The sequence below is a fragment of the Calonectris borealis genome, chromosome 22 (genome assembly GCF_964195595.1).
Source record: "Calonectris borealis chromosome 22, bCalBor7.hap1.2, whole genome shotgun sequence".
NCBI classification, from domain to species: Eukaryota; Metazoa; Chordata; class Aves; order Procellariiformes; family Procellariidae; genus Calonectris; species Calonectris borealis.
In genome coordinates, this window is record NC_134333.1 from 4,802,356 (window position 1) to 4,817,830 (window position 15,475).

Below are 15,475 nucleotides of genomic sequence, written 5' to 3' on the forward strand. Positions count from 1 at the left end.
GATGTTCTTGGGAAAAAATGCAATGAACCTACAGGAGTTTGGTTGATCAGTGAAGAGCTGGGTCAGAGGGAGGATAAAGTGAAGAGCAAGTTGGTGTCTGAAGCAAAGAAGGTGTCAGAGAGACGCTGGGCAGACCTGGAGGAGGACAAGTCAGTGGTGGAGGTGGGCAAGCCCAAGAGTAGGGATATGGGTGGCTTAGCACATGGGCCAAGTAATGCTCTGTGCTGACAGCAGGAATGGAAAAGGCTTTGTCAGAGGCTAGGCTGAGGCTCAGATGTGCTGAGGACTTGGGAGGAGAAGGGCCCAAGACGTCGGGGGAAGGAAAATTGGGGAAAATAGGAGGGCAGCAAGGGTACCTGAGAGGGTCTATCTGTATGGGTGAGAAGACTGTTCTAACTGCTCCACTCATTCCAGTGCACAATGCAAGGCCAGGGACTAGTTTTTGTCATGGAGTTCATAAGCCAATAAAACCTATAAAAGACTGGAGAAAGAAGAACCGTTGTTTTCTGCCCTGGCACGTTGTTTTATCCCAGTTCCTGATAGGATGCTTCAGGACTTGGCATTGTAGATCTCTCTCCACTTAAAATATTTTATTTCAGAGCTGATTTGATCTGTGCTGTTTTGAACGCAGTTTTAGGAACATTTGCCAAGGCACAATGGCCATATTTCTTCTAAATCAGATAGTTTTCTGAGTCAACTGCTTGTTGCACTATTCACTGTCCTATAGCCATCTGACCAAGTGTCTATATTAGTACTTATTTCATACCTACAGTTTACATAGCTTTTTGTCAATGGCATTTCAAGGAGCTTTTGGTTGGATTTCAGTTGCCACTTTATTTGATTTGCAAGAAAGAGGCATATATGGTAAGATTTTGTAGAAAAGGTATTTTGAGGGATTCATGAGAACCAAAGAAAAATTCTCACTCAGTGTTTCTATATGCTGGAGTTTGGCTTCGTAGGAATTTCTGATACTCAGATATTGATCATGTGTATTGGCAAAAACAATACTCACACTTTCCAATCCAGGGGCTTTGCAAAACCCACCCCATTCTTCATCTAAGTTGTAAATTAGTCCATCCAACCCTATCCTGATCAGATATCTTGGCAGCAGGTCCCATGTTTTGGAGAGGGTGTCCAGGACCCCATGAAATTACCATGGCTTGTGCATGTGTCTTCGCCCACAAAACAAAAGCTCCTTTCTTAGCAGAAGAAAGCTTTGAGATGGGCCAGCACAAATGCTTTCAAGCACCTTTCTCAGGGACTGCATAGAGACACCAAAGAAGAGGAGGTGGATGGGGAAGTGGGACCACCATCAAACCGTCTCCTCTAATTCAGATGCAATGTTCTCTTGGCTTCTGTGCGGCACAGAGTTAATATATCTCATCCTCAAGACCTAAGTGATGTTTCACATTTCTGTCATGCTCAGAGGAAGTTCATTCATCCCAAGAGACGGGTCACAACTTCTGCAGTGCTTCATAATCTTCTTCTTAACAGTACAGTTAATGCTAATAACACTAGCTTGCCCACAGCGTTTCACAGGGACTAGGCAGGATGTTTACTGTAACAAAAGACAAAAATTAGGAATAAGGCATGTCAGCTGAGTGATTCCCTTGTATCCTGACATCCTCAGAGTTTGAGGTTTCATATGGTGTGCCTGCCCTCAAAAGACTTCTCCTGATGTACCTTTGGCCCATCATGTTGAATGATCCTTTTGCTTCTGCTGAACTCCTCTCTCACAGCAATGTGAATAGACATACTTGGGCTGGACGAAACATCCTAACTCCAGGCCATGGTATGTACTGAGAGTGTCTGGACTGCCCAAGTTGCAAGTGATCTTTTCCATGGTTGTTAGGAATTACAACCATGGGCAGCTCGGCAACTGTTCAAGTAAGAATTGCATTCATCCTCTTGACAGACCCCAGGTCTTCCAGCTGAAGAGGTCTAGCCGTCCTTTAGTAATGTCATCATTCAGTATCTTGTATTATCTTCATCACATTTCCCAATACTTGCTCTGATTCTCCTTGATCTCCGTTGTCAATGAGGAGAGCAGAATAGCATGTATTCCAGATATTTTTCCTGTCTTGGTCTCAAGCACTAATTCCTGATGTTCTGTTCTCCATGATGACCATCCAGGAGATTTGAGATGATATTTTTATAGAAGGTTGTACTTAATTAAGCATCTCTTGTGTATTGGAAACTCATTGTCCTTAAAGAGAAACAGTGAATTAGCTCAGATGTAGACATTCTCATTGCAGACATCCTCTTATCATGAGACAGATCTCTCCTCCCATGTCCCGTTGTGTTGCATTATCCTGTGAAAACGGTGCTTTTTCCACCAGCTATAAGTAAATAAATCCTCCGCCCATCACAGGTAATATTCTGGAGCACTGACTGCTTCTGTACTTCTTGACCTAAGCATTGCTCTCAACTGATCGTGTATCTGGATGGCTTATGTTCTTCCTTAGCTCACGCAAACAGGAATGGCAAGAAACAGCAACAGTTGTCAATGAGCAGTCTGATTTCATGGCATTTTAAGTTGAGGTCCAGGCACAGGTCAGCCCCCCTCCCATCTCAAATAGTGGTGCAATAGAACTAGGAAAGGTTTGGAGAGTTACAGCAATGCTGATCAAAGGCAGAGAAGGGCATCGTAGAAGGAGTTACTGAGTAGGCTGGGATTATTCTGTTTGGAAAAGAGAAGACTGGTGGGGATACGGTAGAGGTTTTTGAGATCAAGTGGCTGATAGAGGGTGGACAAGAACTTACAATTATTGGGGCATTAAATTAAGCCAGCTGGTGGCATTTAAAAAAAAAAAACAAAATCAACCGACACTGGATGCGATTCTTCACTCAACCAAGATATTGTCACCAGGAGCTGTGGGACTGCAGGCTACACCATGTCACAGAAGCCGAATTTTGCATGCAGTTTAAGGAGAAACCATGTAGATTTATGGAAGAGAAAAAAACACTGTTACTAAAACCAGCAACACTACCTTGGGCTGGGGAAGTCCCTGAGCTGCAAATTCTTGTCGTCTGGGAAATTTTTCAGGGGAAGCGTCTCTACGTGCACATTCTGTTCTTGTACTTTTCCCAAAAAATCTGCTTTTCCACAGTGTCACTGCTGGGCATGAGCCAAATTCAAAAACCTAAACAGAAAATCAGGAAAATTGGGAAACAGATCAAAAGTAAAATCAAATTACAAAGGTGGTAAAAATGAAAGCAAGGGACAGGTCAAAGGATCAGAAATATGCAAAACTTGAAAAGAAGAAAGGCAGAAGGGAAACTGATTAAATTCCTCTGGAAATGCCCACTGCTCCCTAAGGGCACCCCAGTAGCTGGTGGGGGCTTCCTAGTGTAGCCTTGTCTGGAAAAGCAATGGGGCCAGGGACCAGTAGTTGGATCCACAGTCACCTATGGTGGTGGGTAGCCAGATGCACCTGCTTGTCCCATGGGCAGAAGCTTAGCCAGAGCAGGGGGACACTGATGAGGAACCCAATGGCCCTGTAGGCCCTCCAGTGAGATGGATACAGATAATAAAAAGGCATCAGCAGGAGGCTCCAGAGAACCTGAAGAATGGCTTGCAGCCTTGAAGTACATGTTCACCAGGGTCTGTCTCTCACCACAAAAAGAAACTATGTGAGGGGTGCTGTGAACTGCACAGTGAGCACACCCACCTTCACCACGCAATGTAGATTTTCCAACCTAAGTCCCAGTCTGGACCTGATATAAACTGAAATCTTGGATTTCCACCTTCCTTTGCTAGTGAAAGGTCCTGCCACTCTATGTCTGTGCAGCAATCCAGGACAAGGAGGTGGAGTGATCGGATGTTCTTCAGACCCAGTTTGAAGTGAGCCATTTTGGTGCTACTTGTCCAGATAAAATGGTGCTTTGGGCCATCCAGGAAGGCTGGTGAGACTGATGTCTAACAGTGAAGCATGCAGAGTCAAAATGAGGGGCCAGCAGAGACTGCACAGCTGTACGATTTTTTTTTAGTAGGTCCTGTTGCAACAGGACAAGGGGGAATGGTTTTAAACTTAAAAAGGGTAGATTCAGACTAGATATAAATTTTTTACAGTGTGGGTGGTGAAACACTGGCACAGGTTGCCCAGAGAGGTGGTAGATGCCCCATCCCTGGGAACATTCAAGGTCAGGTTGGACGGGGCTCTGAGCAACCTGATCTAGTTGAAGATGTCCCTGCTCATTGCAGAGGGGTTGGACAAATGACCTTTAAAGATCCCTTCCAACCCAAACTATTCTATGATTCTATGATTGCTCGAGATAGGAAAGAAGAGCAGGGTGAAGGTAGTCCTTGCACCCTGGAGGAAACAGGAGAGTAGAGGGGAGGTCACCCATCCCTAGTCATGCCAAAACACTGTCAGTCTTGCTAAGGTCCTAGGAAAAGGTCAACAGTTCAGAGAGGCCTCCAAGGAGGTATCTTGGATGGATGGAAAACAGCTGTTGATCATAATTAAGATTCAAGCAGTCCATGTAGAGTTGCTGAGCTCCAACAGGGGAATCTGAGGATGCCAATAAATGACAATCTGAGCCAGTCTAACAGCTTGCTGCCGCCTAAAGAAGAACCACTCTCCCCATCCTTTCTTCATCCACTTCTGCTCCCAACAGCAGTCCAGACCGCTATTTTGCACAGGCTCTTTTTTGCCACATTCTGCATAATCAGTGAGCTGAACCGATCCATGGAGAGCTCTGTGGGCACCAAACGGGTTCCAGGTGGGATGTATGGGCACACAGCCCTTGGTGGAGAGGCAGAAAAGATGTGGAAAGCAGACCCCTGCTTTTGTCAGTAGTTAGCTGTTAGCTGAGCTCACACCATCTCATGGAGCTTCCCCTGAGAACATCCAGTCCCAGACCAACATGTGGCCTGGTAGCCAAACCCTTGAGCCACAGCATGGACTAGGCATTAGCCACCCTGCTCCGACTGAGCCCTGCACTGTCAGCATCTGACCCTAGGTGAGCTGAACCTCGCCCAAAGCATCTTGAATTCAACTCCATAGTCTTCAATTTAGTCCTTTTTCCAGTTAACCCAGGTGTGTCTGCAACTTCCAGGTGCTGCATTGGTACAAGCTGATAATTTTGCAGGTATGAACAAATTGTTACTTCCAAAGCACTTAATGCACATCTCTTCAGTCAGGTGCATCTTGATAATGAGTCAGGTTTAGGAAAACAAAATCCAGGGAGTGCAGCCAAGCAGGGACTATCCTGCCCCTTCCCCATCGTCAACCAGTGGGACCATGTTCCAAGTGTGGGATCAAGTCCTAGATCATATTTGAACCCACGTAGCTTAACAAATACTTTCAGGAGTTGTGTTTCGAATCCTCTGGGTTTGCTTTAAACCACAGTTTCCTGGCCACATTGTGTGGGCTAGTAGCTAAGTGCACAGAGCTTTCTTTTGCAATCAGCTCTACACTCCAGAAACTGCTCTGTGAAATAACCAAGGAGAAGACAAACAGCAATGCACAGGAGCAAGAAAGTGATTAAGAGGAAATAAAAAGTGAACATGGCTGCTAGACTTGAGGGTTCTGAGAACAGGAACAAACTACTAAACAGCCTCAAATCAATCATCCGCTATTTCTTAGGCAAATAAATTTAAGTGGGGTAGAGCCTGGGAGAGTTAGAGGCTGAACACTGTGCTGAGATGAATAGAAAAGAACAGAACAGAAATAAATTTGGGCTGAGAGGGAAGGTAGGAAGTGTTGATGTAATGCACACCCCAGTGAAGAAGAGGGAAGGGGTTGAAAACATTACTATTCAAGCTACAGTTTAATAAGAAACCAAAGAAAAAGCTATAAAAATCTACCCATATAAATCCTTCACATAGATTTGGTAAACTGGGCTCTGTTTTGGGATTTGCATTGCCTTCTTTTTGCAGATGGAAAAACGTTGCAGCTTGAACATTAGTGATTCTGACTGTCTGCGAGGGAAATCTCTCCCTCACAAGGATGGCTCGACTTTGAGGTCTAAATTTGAAACCTAAATATTTAAAACTGGACTGAATAAACAGCAAACGTGAGTCCTGCTCTAATTCTGGAACAGAGCAAACTATCGGGGCTGGTTTTTCACCCTGCGTCCCATCCCTCGCTATGCTACCGTCTGATTGCCAGCAGGTGGTACTGTGCCCCCAAGGATCACGCAAGGAGCAAGGCCTCCTTTGGAGGGGCTTTTCCAGGAGAAATCTTTCCAAACAATTGGGAAAGGTGCTCGCTATTTTTCTCTGCCCTGCCTACTTACCCTATCACTCTTGGAGCCCTTTTCTCCCCAAACGGCTCTTGCCCTGTGCTCCTGAGATGAGGCGCGTGGAGTGCAAGGGTGTCTGCTTGCATCCCATCACTCCTCAGTGACACTAGCCACGCAGGTGAGGGTTACCTTGGGTTTTGCTTCCCCTCCATCACCTGGAGCAGCTCCATCCCAGAAAGCTGGGAGAGATGGGGTGCGATGGGCCAGTCCTCCATGTATGGTTCTTCCAGAATAGTTGTCCTCCTGCATCCTCACAGCTGGGACACCCAAGTGATGGGCACTGCCATGTACCCAAGGCCTTGGGGAGGATGTTTTCAGGGATATAATCTGGCACCTGTGCTTTGTTGAACAGGGTTTGTTTGCAGCGTTTGCGGTTGGATCAGGAAAGCATCATATACAACCCAGTGCTTCAACCCACATCAGGAATGGACATGCTACTTTATATTGCTACGTGGTCAGCTGTGGCAGGTCCACTGGATGGCACTGTGTCCCACACTCCCAAGCTCTCCTGGCAAGTCACCCCCATCCTATCATGTTTGTTCCCCAGATCACAGACCTCGGAGAGCATAGGTCGGGTGCAGCTGGTCTGCAGGTCAGCAGTAGTTACTGCACTGCCTGTATTGCATTTTAGGACAGTCTTTCTTTAAAATAAAGATGGTCTTTGAGAAACAGTAGTAATTGAGAATCAGCCACGGGTTCCAAAAGTATGAGCAGGACACAACATGCTGCACATCTGAGTTCTGATACGCAAACATACACTCGCATGATCATAGAGACAGTGGTCCTGTTCCAATACACAGAAAACCTACTCGTTCCTGTATGCACTTTCCATCAAAAATGTGATAACAAAACAAAAGGAGAAATATATGAAAGTGGCACTGATGTAAATAGAGATTACCCCCCCAAAAAAACGGTTATTTTTGCAGCAGCTCAGTCCCCAGCTGTGATTCACCACTTAGCCCCACAAACAGGACACCAGGATAGCTGAGGGGGTAATCCCAGGAGGGGAACATGTGGCTGTGATGACACTGTGACAGAGAAACTTAAGCCAGAGCAGTCACCAAGGAGGGTCTGAGGAGCCCTCACCACTCTATCTGGACTGGGAACACTGTGGAGTGGCTACAAAGAGGACCACACCGTGTGGGGGATGCTGCAGTTGGCTTTTTTGCCTGGTTATGGAACAGAAGTGGATTTACAGGGATCAAAAGCGAAGCTCCAGTAGCTTTTTAGCTCCAGGAAGCTCCAGCTGCCCCTGGCAATAAGACCTCCAGGGGTGGCACGCTTGCCAAGCTACATGACAGGAAAGATGATGCTCACGCACTCTGAGGGGTGCAAGTTCCTTTTATTTTTGTCTGAAGGCAGCAGGCAGGAGTGTCCTCAGACACTGCGAAAGCCCTAAGCGCAGAGCCTGGAAATTATCAGCTGTTCTGCAAAGCAGGACTGTGGTAGGAGCTGAGAAATAAAGGTCCGTTTGGGTGTTAGGAGGATGGGATGCATGGTTTTGTGTCCAGGGAGCAGCAGTGGGAATGGGAGACACAGCTACCCAGAACACTAAAACCTGGCAAAGGCAGGCAAAAACATACCTACAAACACTTGCCCAAATAATTCTCAATTGTTCCAGCTGCTCTTCATTTAATGATATTAACTTCCCTTCATTAAGGGCAGGTTCCTCCTGGGAAGAGGAGGTTCATCCCTGGGAATGGGGCTGCTGACCAGGCATCATTCAGCTTCTGGCGAGCAGGCAGGGTTCACGTCTGAATTTCTACTCTGATCCCAGGACTGTGCCCAATTTCAGGACAGCTTCCAGGGGACATACTTCTGCTTGCACCATGCACAGTGTTTCGCTGGCCAGCCGCACACCTTGCCTGCTGCATGGAGCCTGGCAGAACAAGCAAGCAGGATCTTGGCTTTGTAACCTATTGGTTGGATGACTCCTGTGAAGGTGTTCTGGGCTATTTAAGTGTTTTGTGTTATTATCATGCACAAAAAATAGACTAAATAGTTAATTAACTCGTGAAGCAATACAGCAGCAGCATCAAATCCCACCAAAAGTGTTGGTGGGAAGGAACCTCTGGAGGTCTCCAATCCAACCTCCTGCTGAAATCAAGACTAATGCCAGAAGCTTTTGCATAGTTTTGTCTGCCTAAGTCTCCAAAACCTCCAAGGATGGAGATCCCACAACTTCTCCAGGTAATAAGATTCCTTCAAACAGAGTTCTGGCTTTAAAAAGAAACCCGAGAAGCTGATGGAAACAAACTGCACAATCATATCAACTCCATCAGTCCAGCCCCTGCGTTGGCACTTTGACCCTCCAGTCCCATTCAGTGTTTGGCTCCAGGAGTAGCTCTGCTGCCAGCAGCAGAAGGCTACTGTAGGGTGAGAGCCAGAAGCAGGTCACCCACCCTGCCCCGGCCTCTCCCCTCTGTCCCCCTGCCTCACTCCTGTCACAGCTCAGCACAAGAGGGGGAAATGGGCTCTGGAGCAACGTCCTAAGAGCCAGGAGGGAGAGCAGAGCCCAGCCTCGGTCACCGCTCCATGTCCCCAGCCATACCTGCTCTTTCACAGCTCACTCTCAGCACCAAAGGTCCAAGACCTGAATACCCCTGACAACCCATGAAAAACGAGAATTGGGATCTGTTAACCCAGCTGAGTCCAGCTGGCCAGGAGGTGAGAGCTGCAGGCTGAGATATGCTTTGGCCCCAGTGCTGTGCTGTGCCTTTCTCTTGCCGGCACCTCTGCCTTCCCTTTGCCTTTTTGTCCCTTGTGTATAACATCAAATGGGCCTGAGCAGGATTTTTTGCAGCATATTACACCATGGACTGGAAGTGCAAGTATCGAGCTCTAACTCCACGAAGAGGAAGACCCAAGAGCATAACCTGAGCACTACAACACAACTTCAAGGCTTGCATTATGCAACTGTCACTGAAGAAATTGGAGGAGGCAGCACAGAGCTGAATTTATCCCTTTCACTTTAATTTCTGGCATTTGGTCAGCCAGATCCCTCCCAAAAACCCAAGAGCTGTGGCAAGCAAGAAAACTGTCTCCAGCTTCCCTGGAAAAGGTCTTCAGCCCCTCCTCCCTCGTGGAGGCTGTATCATTGCAGGGGCTGGTGTGACGACAGACGGCGCAAGCTGTTTGTCAGCTCTGAACACGTAAAAATTTCATAACTACAGAGGAAATGGGGGCGGCGCATTCCGGAGGGGGGAATAATGGGCTGAAAGAAGTAGTGGTCTGCCCTGCAGGGATGGGTCCCCAGGGCAAAGGGTGCACAACTTGTCCTAGATTTCTTTTTTTTTTGCTTTTTTCTTTTTTTTCCTGAGATCCGAATGTATAATTGCAGGAGGGGACAAGGGGGAAAATGAGCCGAAGACTCGTAACTGCAGAGGCCGGTCCCTGTGAGCAAAGGGCCACATGTCTCCTTTTATCGCCAGCCATAATTCCCTCCTTGGCTCAAAGGCGGCTGTGAAAAGAGCAGGACTGGTTCAAACTTCCTTGGGGTCTCCGTGGCAACCAGCCCTGCAGGAGCCTTTTCTTCCTTTCCCCCCTTTCCTCTTTTGTTGTTGTTGTTGTTGTGTCATTAAAACTTCCCGGATTGAATCCCCACCAGGCTGCTCTGCAGGCACCGCTCCAGACCTCCTGCCTGCCTCCAGCCAGCTGCCTTCGCCTTTTCTCATCCCCTGGACCAGCAAAGCCCAGACCCAGCCCAGCAAAGCCCAGTCCAAACTCAGCCTCAGCCCAGCCTCAGCTCAACAAAGCCCAGTCCCAGCCCCAGCTCAACAAAGCTCAGTCCCATCCCCAGCTCAGCAAAGCCCAGCCCAGCTTCCCATTGGGACATTTGTCCCATCCCCACCACTTCGTCCCTCCCCAGTATTTTATCTTCTTACAGTTCAGCCCAACATCCTCATAGTGATCAAGCAAAAATTGTGATTCTCTGATCTTTCAGGCTGAGCTGTCTCAGAAGGGGCACGGGACAATCCAGTGCTGGCATCCCTGCTCTGCCGTGCCCGCGCATAGCTGAACCAGGCCAAGTCTGAGCAGAGCTCCTCTTGCATCAGGTGTTCAGGCACAGCAAGGGCTGCTGGGGACCTGTGGAGCACCGTGCCCTTGGTCAGTCAAAGTCTTGGCCATGCACAGCAATGCCAGATCCAGCATGCGTCTCACACCCACTCTGCGAATGCAGCTGATAACCCAAGATGCAAGAAAGACTGAGATCTCCATCATCAATCCCTACCTTTGGCAGTACCATTAGCATGGGGGGTGCAGCTCCTTGGAGCTCCTTGCAGCCTGGACAGGTGGCAGAGTCTCAGCAAGGAGAAGGTCTCCCATCCCAGCAGTGCTCCAGTGGCAGTGCCTACCATTACCCTACAGCACGGCTGACCAAACAGCCCAGGAGATATGCAACATTGACGTAAGTGCACGTGGCTCCTTTTGCTCCAACAGCACAAGCACTGGCCTATGTCAGAGGGCCCCATGATTTCCAGCTACAACATCGTGGAAAGTCACAGCCTGGAGCAAAAAATACCTGGTCTCATTTTTTACTGTGTATTCTCCAGCCTCCAGGATACTGCTAGGCTGGAGTCCTGGGGAAGGAAGGAAGGGAGAGGAATGACTCTGCTCTCTTTGCTCTCCATCCCTTCCCCCCGTCCCTGGGATGCATTCCTCCAGATGTCAAGGTAGACAGAGCTGTCTTCAAACAAGCCCAAGACCTGGGGCATGGTTTCTTCATATACTCAGCTAGTCCAATTAGTCAGATTTACTGCCGTTGTGAAAGGCAGCCCTGCCTCTCCCGTAGCGCAAGGCTGGCCTCGAACACAAGGTGTAAAATTGCCCTGCGCTACAGAATTTCAGAGAGACAACGTGCACTAGCCATACAGCGCTTTTTATGATGGACCTGTTTTCCAGAAATCTCTGGAACTTGCCTTGAGGCTGCTTCTCCACCAGCAAGGCCTTATATAACTATGACCACTGATCTATACATGCTTATCCACCCTCAACCATCTATGCTTGCTCACATTCACTTATATGTAGACCACGTACACATACGTTGGCAATCAGGGCTCTACACATACTCAACCATCCTGGTCATACCTCTCCTGTACCCTGAGCTATTGTTTCACATTGATGAAAAAAATCACATCAATGTGCAAGAAATCCTTCTGAGACCTTTTCCAGCGGGCATTAGCCTGCCCGAAGCTGCTCAGATGAAAACTGAACAGAACCTTAAAAGTTGTCTGGAAAAATTTTCCCACTAATAACTGATGGCTGATGGGATAGGTGTCCTATTCTACCAGACTTGGATCTCCCTTTACTTCAGAAGAGAGTAGGGATGACTTGGGTAGAAGGATAGAAAGTTAACAGAAAAGACTTTAAAGCTTCACCACAAGTACTGCCTCTTTCTACGTCCGTTGCTGAAGCAGTGTCCTCACATGATGCAATGTGAGCCAACACCATTTCAGGCAAAACTGTGCCAGTCAAACATAATATTTATGTCCTTGTATTTACTGAAGTTTGAGGCGGGTTTCATTGCTAGCTCTCTGTGTTCCAAGTTGTCATAGTCACTAAAAAAACGTGTGTCTTAGGGCTTCATTAGTGATTTTTTTCTCAACACCTCCATGTCAAGATGAAAGATCTGAAAATCTAACCAGAGTTTGAACTGTGAGGCGCTAAAGGAATTTAAGTAGGTAACAGTGAAAGAAAGATGTTTTTGTTCAAAGTCTGTAACAGCTCCAGTTCAGTGGCACCCAGGCCCTGAGATAAAGTGTCCTTAGAAGATTTCTGTCTTACTGGCAATGGTGGAAGAGCCAGCAGTCAGCATTTCCACTTCACATATTTCCTATGATTCCCTGCCCACAGAACAAGATATAAGTGAATAAAAAAGAGGAGAAGAACTAAACCACTGGGAGCACCATTTATCATTCATTCTGCCCTTCAAATACGAGGACTGGGATTCCAGTTCTGCTCATATGTTCAGTAACAGCAGTCCTGTTGATAATAAAAAATATTTTTATTATTAAGTCTGTGATTCATAGCTGTCCCTTAATGTTCTAGTTCAGGTCTGCGCAAACAGAGGGTGAGACAGTTCTCTCCTGACAGAAATAATAGGATACACATAGAAGCAATTATTTCCCAAGTTTTATAAGTGAGAAATACGGGGACAGATAAGGAACCTGAGCCATCAAAATCATATGAGGAGTCATTGGCAAAGTTGAGAACACAACCCAAGTTTCTTGAGTTTGGATATGACAACAGGTACTACAGGAGGTTACTCCACCAATGTTTTAAAAATGTAATCTTTTGTTTCTAAACAAACAAACAAACAAAAACAGAAGTCCCAGTCCCCTAGCCACAAGACCTTCTGGGATATCGCAGCAGAAGTTTGGTTCAAAAGAGTTTATACCATCACTGGAAGTGTAGGATTTCTATACCATGAGCTGAGAATAGTTTGTAAAAATTGGAGTGAGATAAGGCTATTTGCAGGGAAAAAAAAAGCCCTAAAGTTATTCCTAAAACATTAAAAACAATGTTAAAAGGTTTTGCTAAACTGAGAGCTTTCTATTACCATCCTCTCAACAGCCATCAGACCTTCAGCTAAAGCCTGACTTTCCTCTGCTTTATACCTGTGTCTTCAGCAAAGTGGAATTTCCAAAAAAATATCAAGTAGAAACAACATCATGGTGCTCATCTTGAACAGGTGAAGATCTGTTTTCCTATAACGGTGGATACTTTTCCCCTGTGGCTACATCTCCTGTAGGCACCTAACAGCTTTACACATCAACTGCCGCCACATAACAGGCAGGCAAATGTGAAAGGCAGCCTTCCTGCATAAGCCATGAGCTTACCTGGAGAGAGTATTAAAGCTTTTCTGGAGTAAACGTGGAGATGAGACACCTAACAGGAGTGAGGGGTATGCTAAGTTGGTCCATGCAATGTCAACGTGCTGGAGCGTACCCCCCAGATCACTGGTGATGGAGCACATTGAGAAGATACATGGAAATATACAAAGATGTTCCTGTCCAAAGGAGATCAGAAGTGATGTAATACCCATCGAGGCTCTTCTTTAAATCACTCTACTCAGGTGTTAACACAGGATTGCTGTTTCCAGCTGCCTTGGTGTGCCCAGCTAACATGAACTGAGATATGAAGAACCAGAAAGAGCAGAGAAGGACAGTCTGTTAGAGCCAGAGGGAACATAAGGATCTAGGAGAAAGGAGATTTGACCAAGAAAACTGAGGAACAAGTAAGTTTAGAAAGAAATGTTAGTGTTACCAGTCATAAGATAGCAGCAAACACAGCCTTCAGAAACACACAGGATTTGAGTGGTTTAAGATGGAAGGCAGTCAGACGGCTCCTTCATGCTTTGGGGAAGGATTTCTTCAGTTCTTTACACACTTTTTAATAATTACGTACTTCAGGACTGACGGCTAGAGCCATCAAAGAACTAATTTGCTATTTTACCTCCACTTCAGATACTAAGACCAAAATTTAGATCTTCAAAACAATAAACTCAGCTGCTTCTAAGACTTGAAACCCCCTAAAGGACCATGGTCCTGAGGGACCCACCTTCTCAGTTTCTGTTTCTGGCCATGCCCAGAAGTGCCCAAATGTGCAATTTAACGTCTAGCACCCACCTAAGCCACCCTTCACCAGTGAACAGGAGTCGACCAGCAAATCAAGTGCTCTGATATCATTGCTTAGTGCTGCATCATGGATCACAGGTCTTGTACGTTCCCTGCCTTCCCCAACACACCGAATCACGCATCTAAATCCCCTGTGTTAGGTCATCCCAGGTCATCCATCTCTTGCCACTCGCTGTGCGGTTTGAGTCATCCTCTTCACGTCACGCTGACCGTGGGGTAATTCCACCAAGGGCAGCTGAACTGCACCGGGAGGGTTTGAATTCCTAGTGGCTCACATTCATCGGTGGCTCAGTATGTTGAAACGCAGGATGAGAACAAATCTAGGAAACTCCATGGTCCCGTCACGTTCCCCCGGCACTTGATTTCTTCCGGCTGGTAGATTCTGACAGAGAAAGGAAGAAAAGCTAAAAGAAGGGAAAAGTGACAAAAGTTAGAGCACTGTGGGAAGAAGAGGCATGTTTTCAATGTGATTACAATGCTCATTTGCTGGACTGTCGTTAGAATAAACCAAAGAACCCTCCAGATGCCTTGGCACCTACAGTGGTTGAGTTTGCAATACCACAATGTTAGCACAATACAGAAGGACCTTTATACTGACATTGTAAAGGCAACAGGACTTTTCTTGAGCAGCCAAACCTCTAGCTTCCTCAAGTTTTTTCATTTCTGGGCATATTGAAACTGGTCTATAAGAGTCAATATTGCCAAACTAGACTGACCAATGTGATTGAAAAGACCCTCAGTAAATAAAACTGTCAGTCAGCAGCACAAGGAGGTATCTATGAGTGAAATTTTGAAATTGGACAACTGTCATTTGCTCTTAGAAATTACATTTTAAATTAATGTTTGCTGTAGAACTTATAAATATTTGTTCAGGCTAGCATGAAATATGCCCAGGATAATTTTAGCATGTACGCATCAGATTTTCATTTCACAGCAGAGAAGACTGAAAGTAAGTCTTTTCATTTAACGGACAACGTAGTCTTCATCCCTGTGAGACAGGTCATACTCCTTGGTGAGACATGTCTGCCGTTTTAAGGCTTCGGGGATCTAGGCTGATACAACCGAAGACACAACTGAAACCTGCCATTGTTTTTCTACTCTTTTTTCTACTCATTTCAGTGGGAGAAACTGGGAGCCAAGACTCACTATGAGTCACATATGAACAGGGTTAGAGACAATAAGTACCTCCTACTCGCAGGATCTCGCAGGATCTCACAAGATCTCCAAGCCAAAGCAACTGCGGACACACTCGAATCACAGTCTCTTCCCAAAAGGTAGGACAACATGAATTCCTCATGATGCTGGGACAAACAGTCCATGATGTTCAGAGCAAACAAAGAGAGCAATGGATGGGAGAAGTTAAAAGATGTGGGAGGACAGGCAACTCGCGAAACTTCTTCAGATACCTGCTAGAGTCTATAGAGGGCTTTCCCCTGGCTTCAGTCTGTTTGGGATCAAATCTTTACCAACATGCTGTTCGTCTTTCAAAACCTGTCTGTTGGGCAGTTACTGGGGTATGGGTGGGTGCTTTAGCATCTCTGCTGCTTTTGTAATGCACCACTTCCCGAGGCCACACTGAGCTCTCTGCC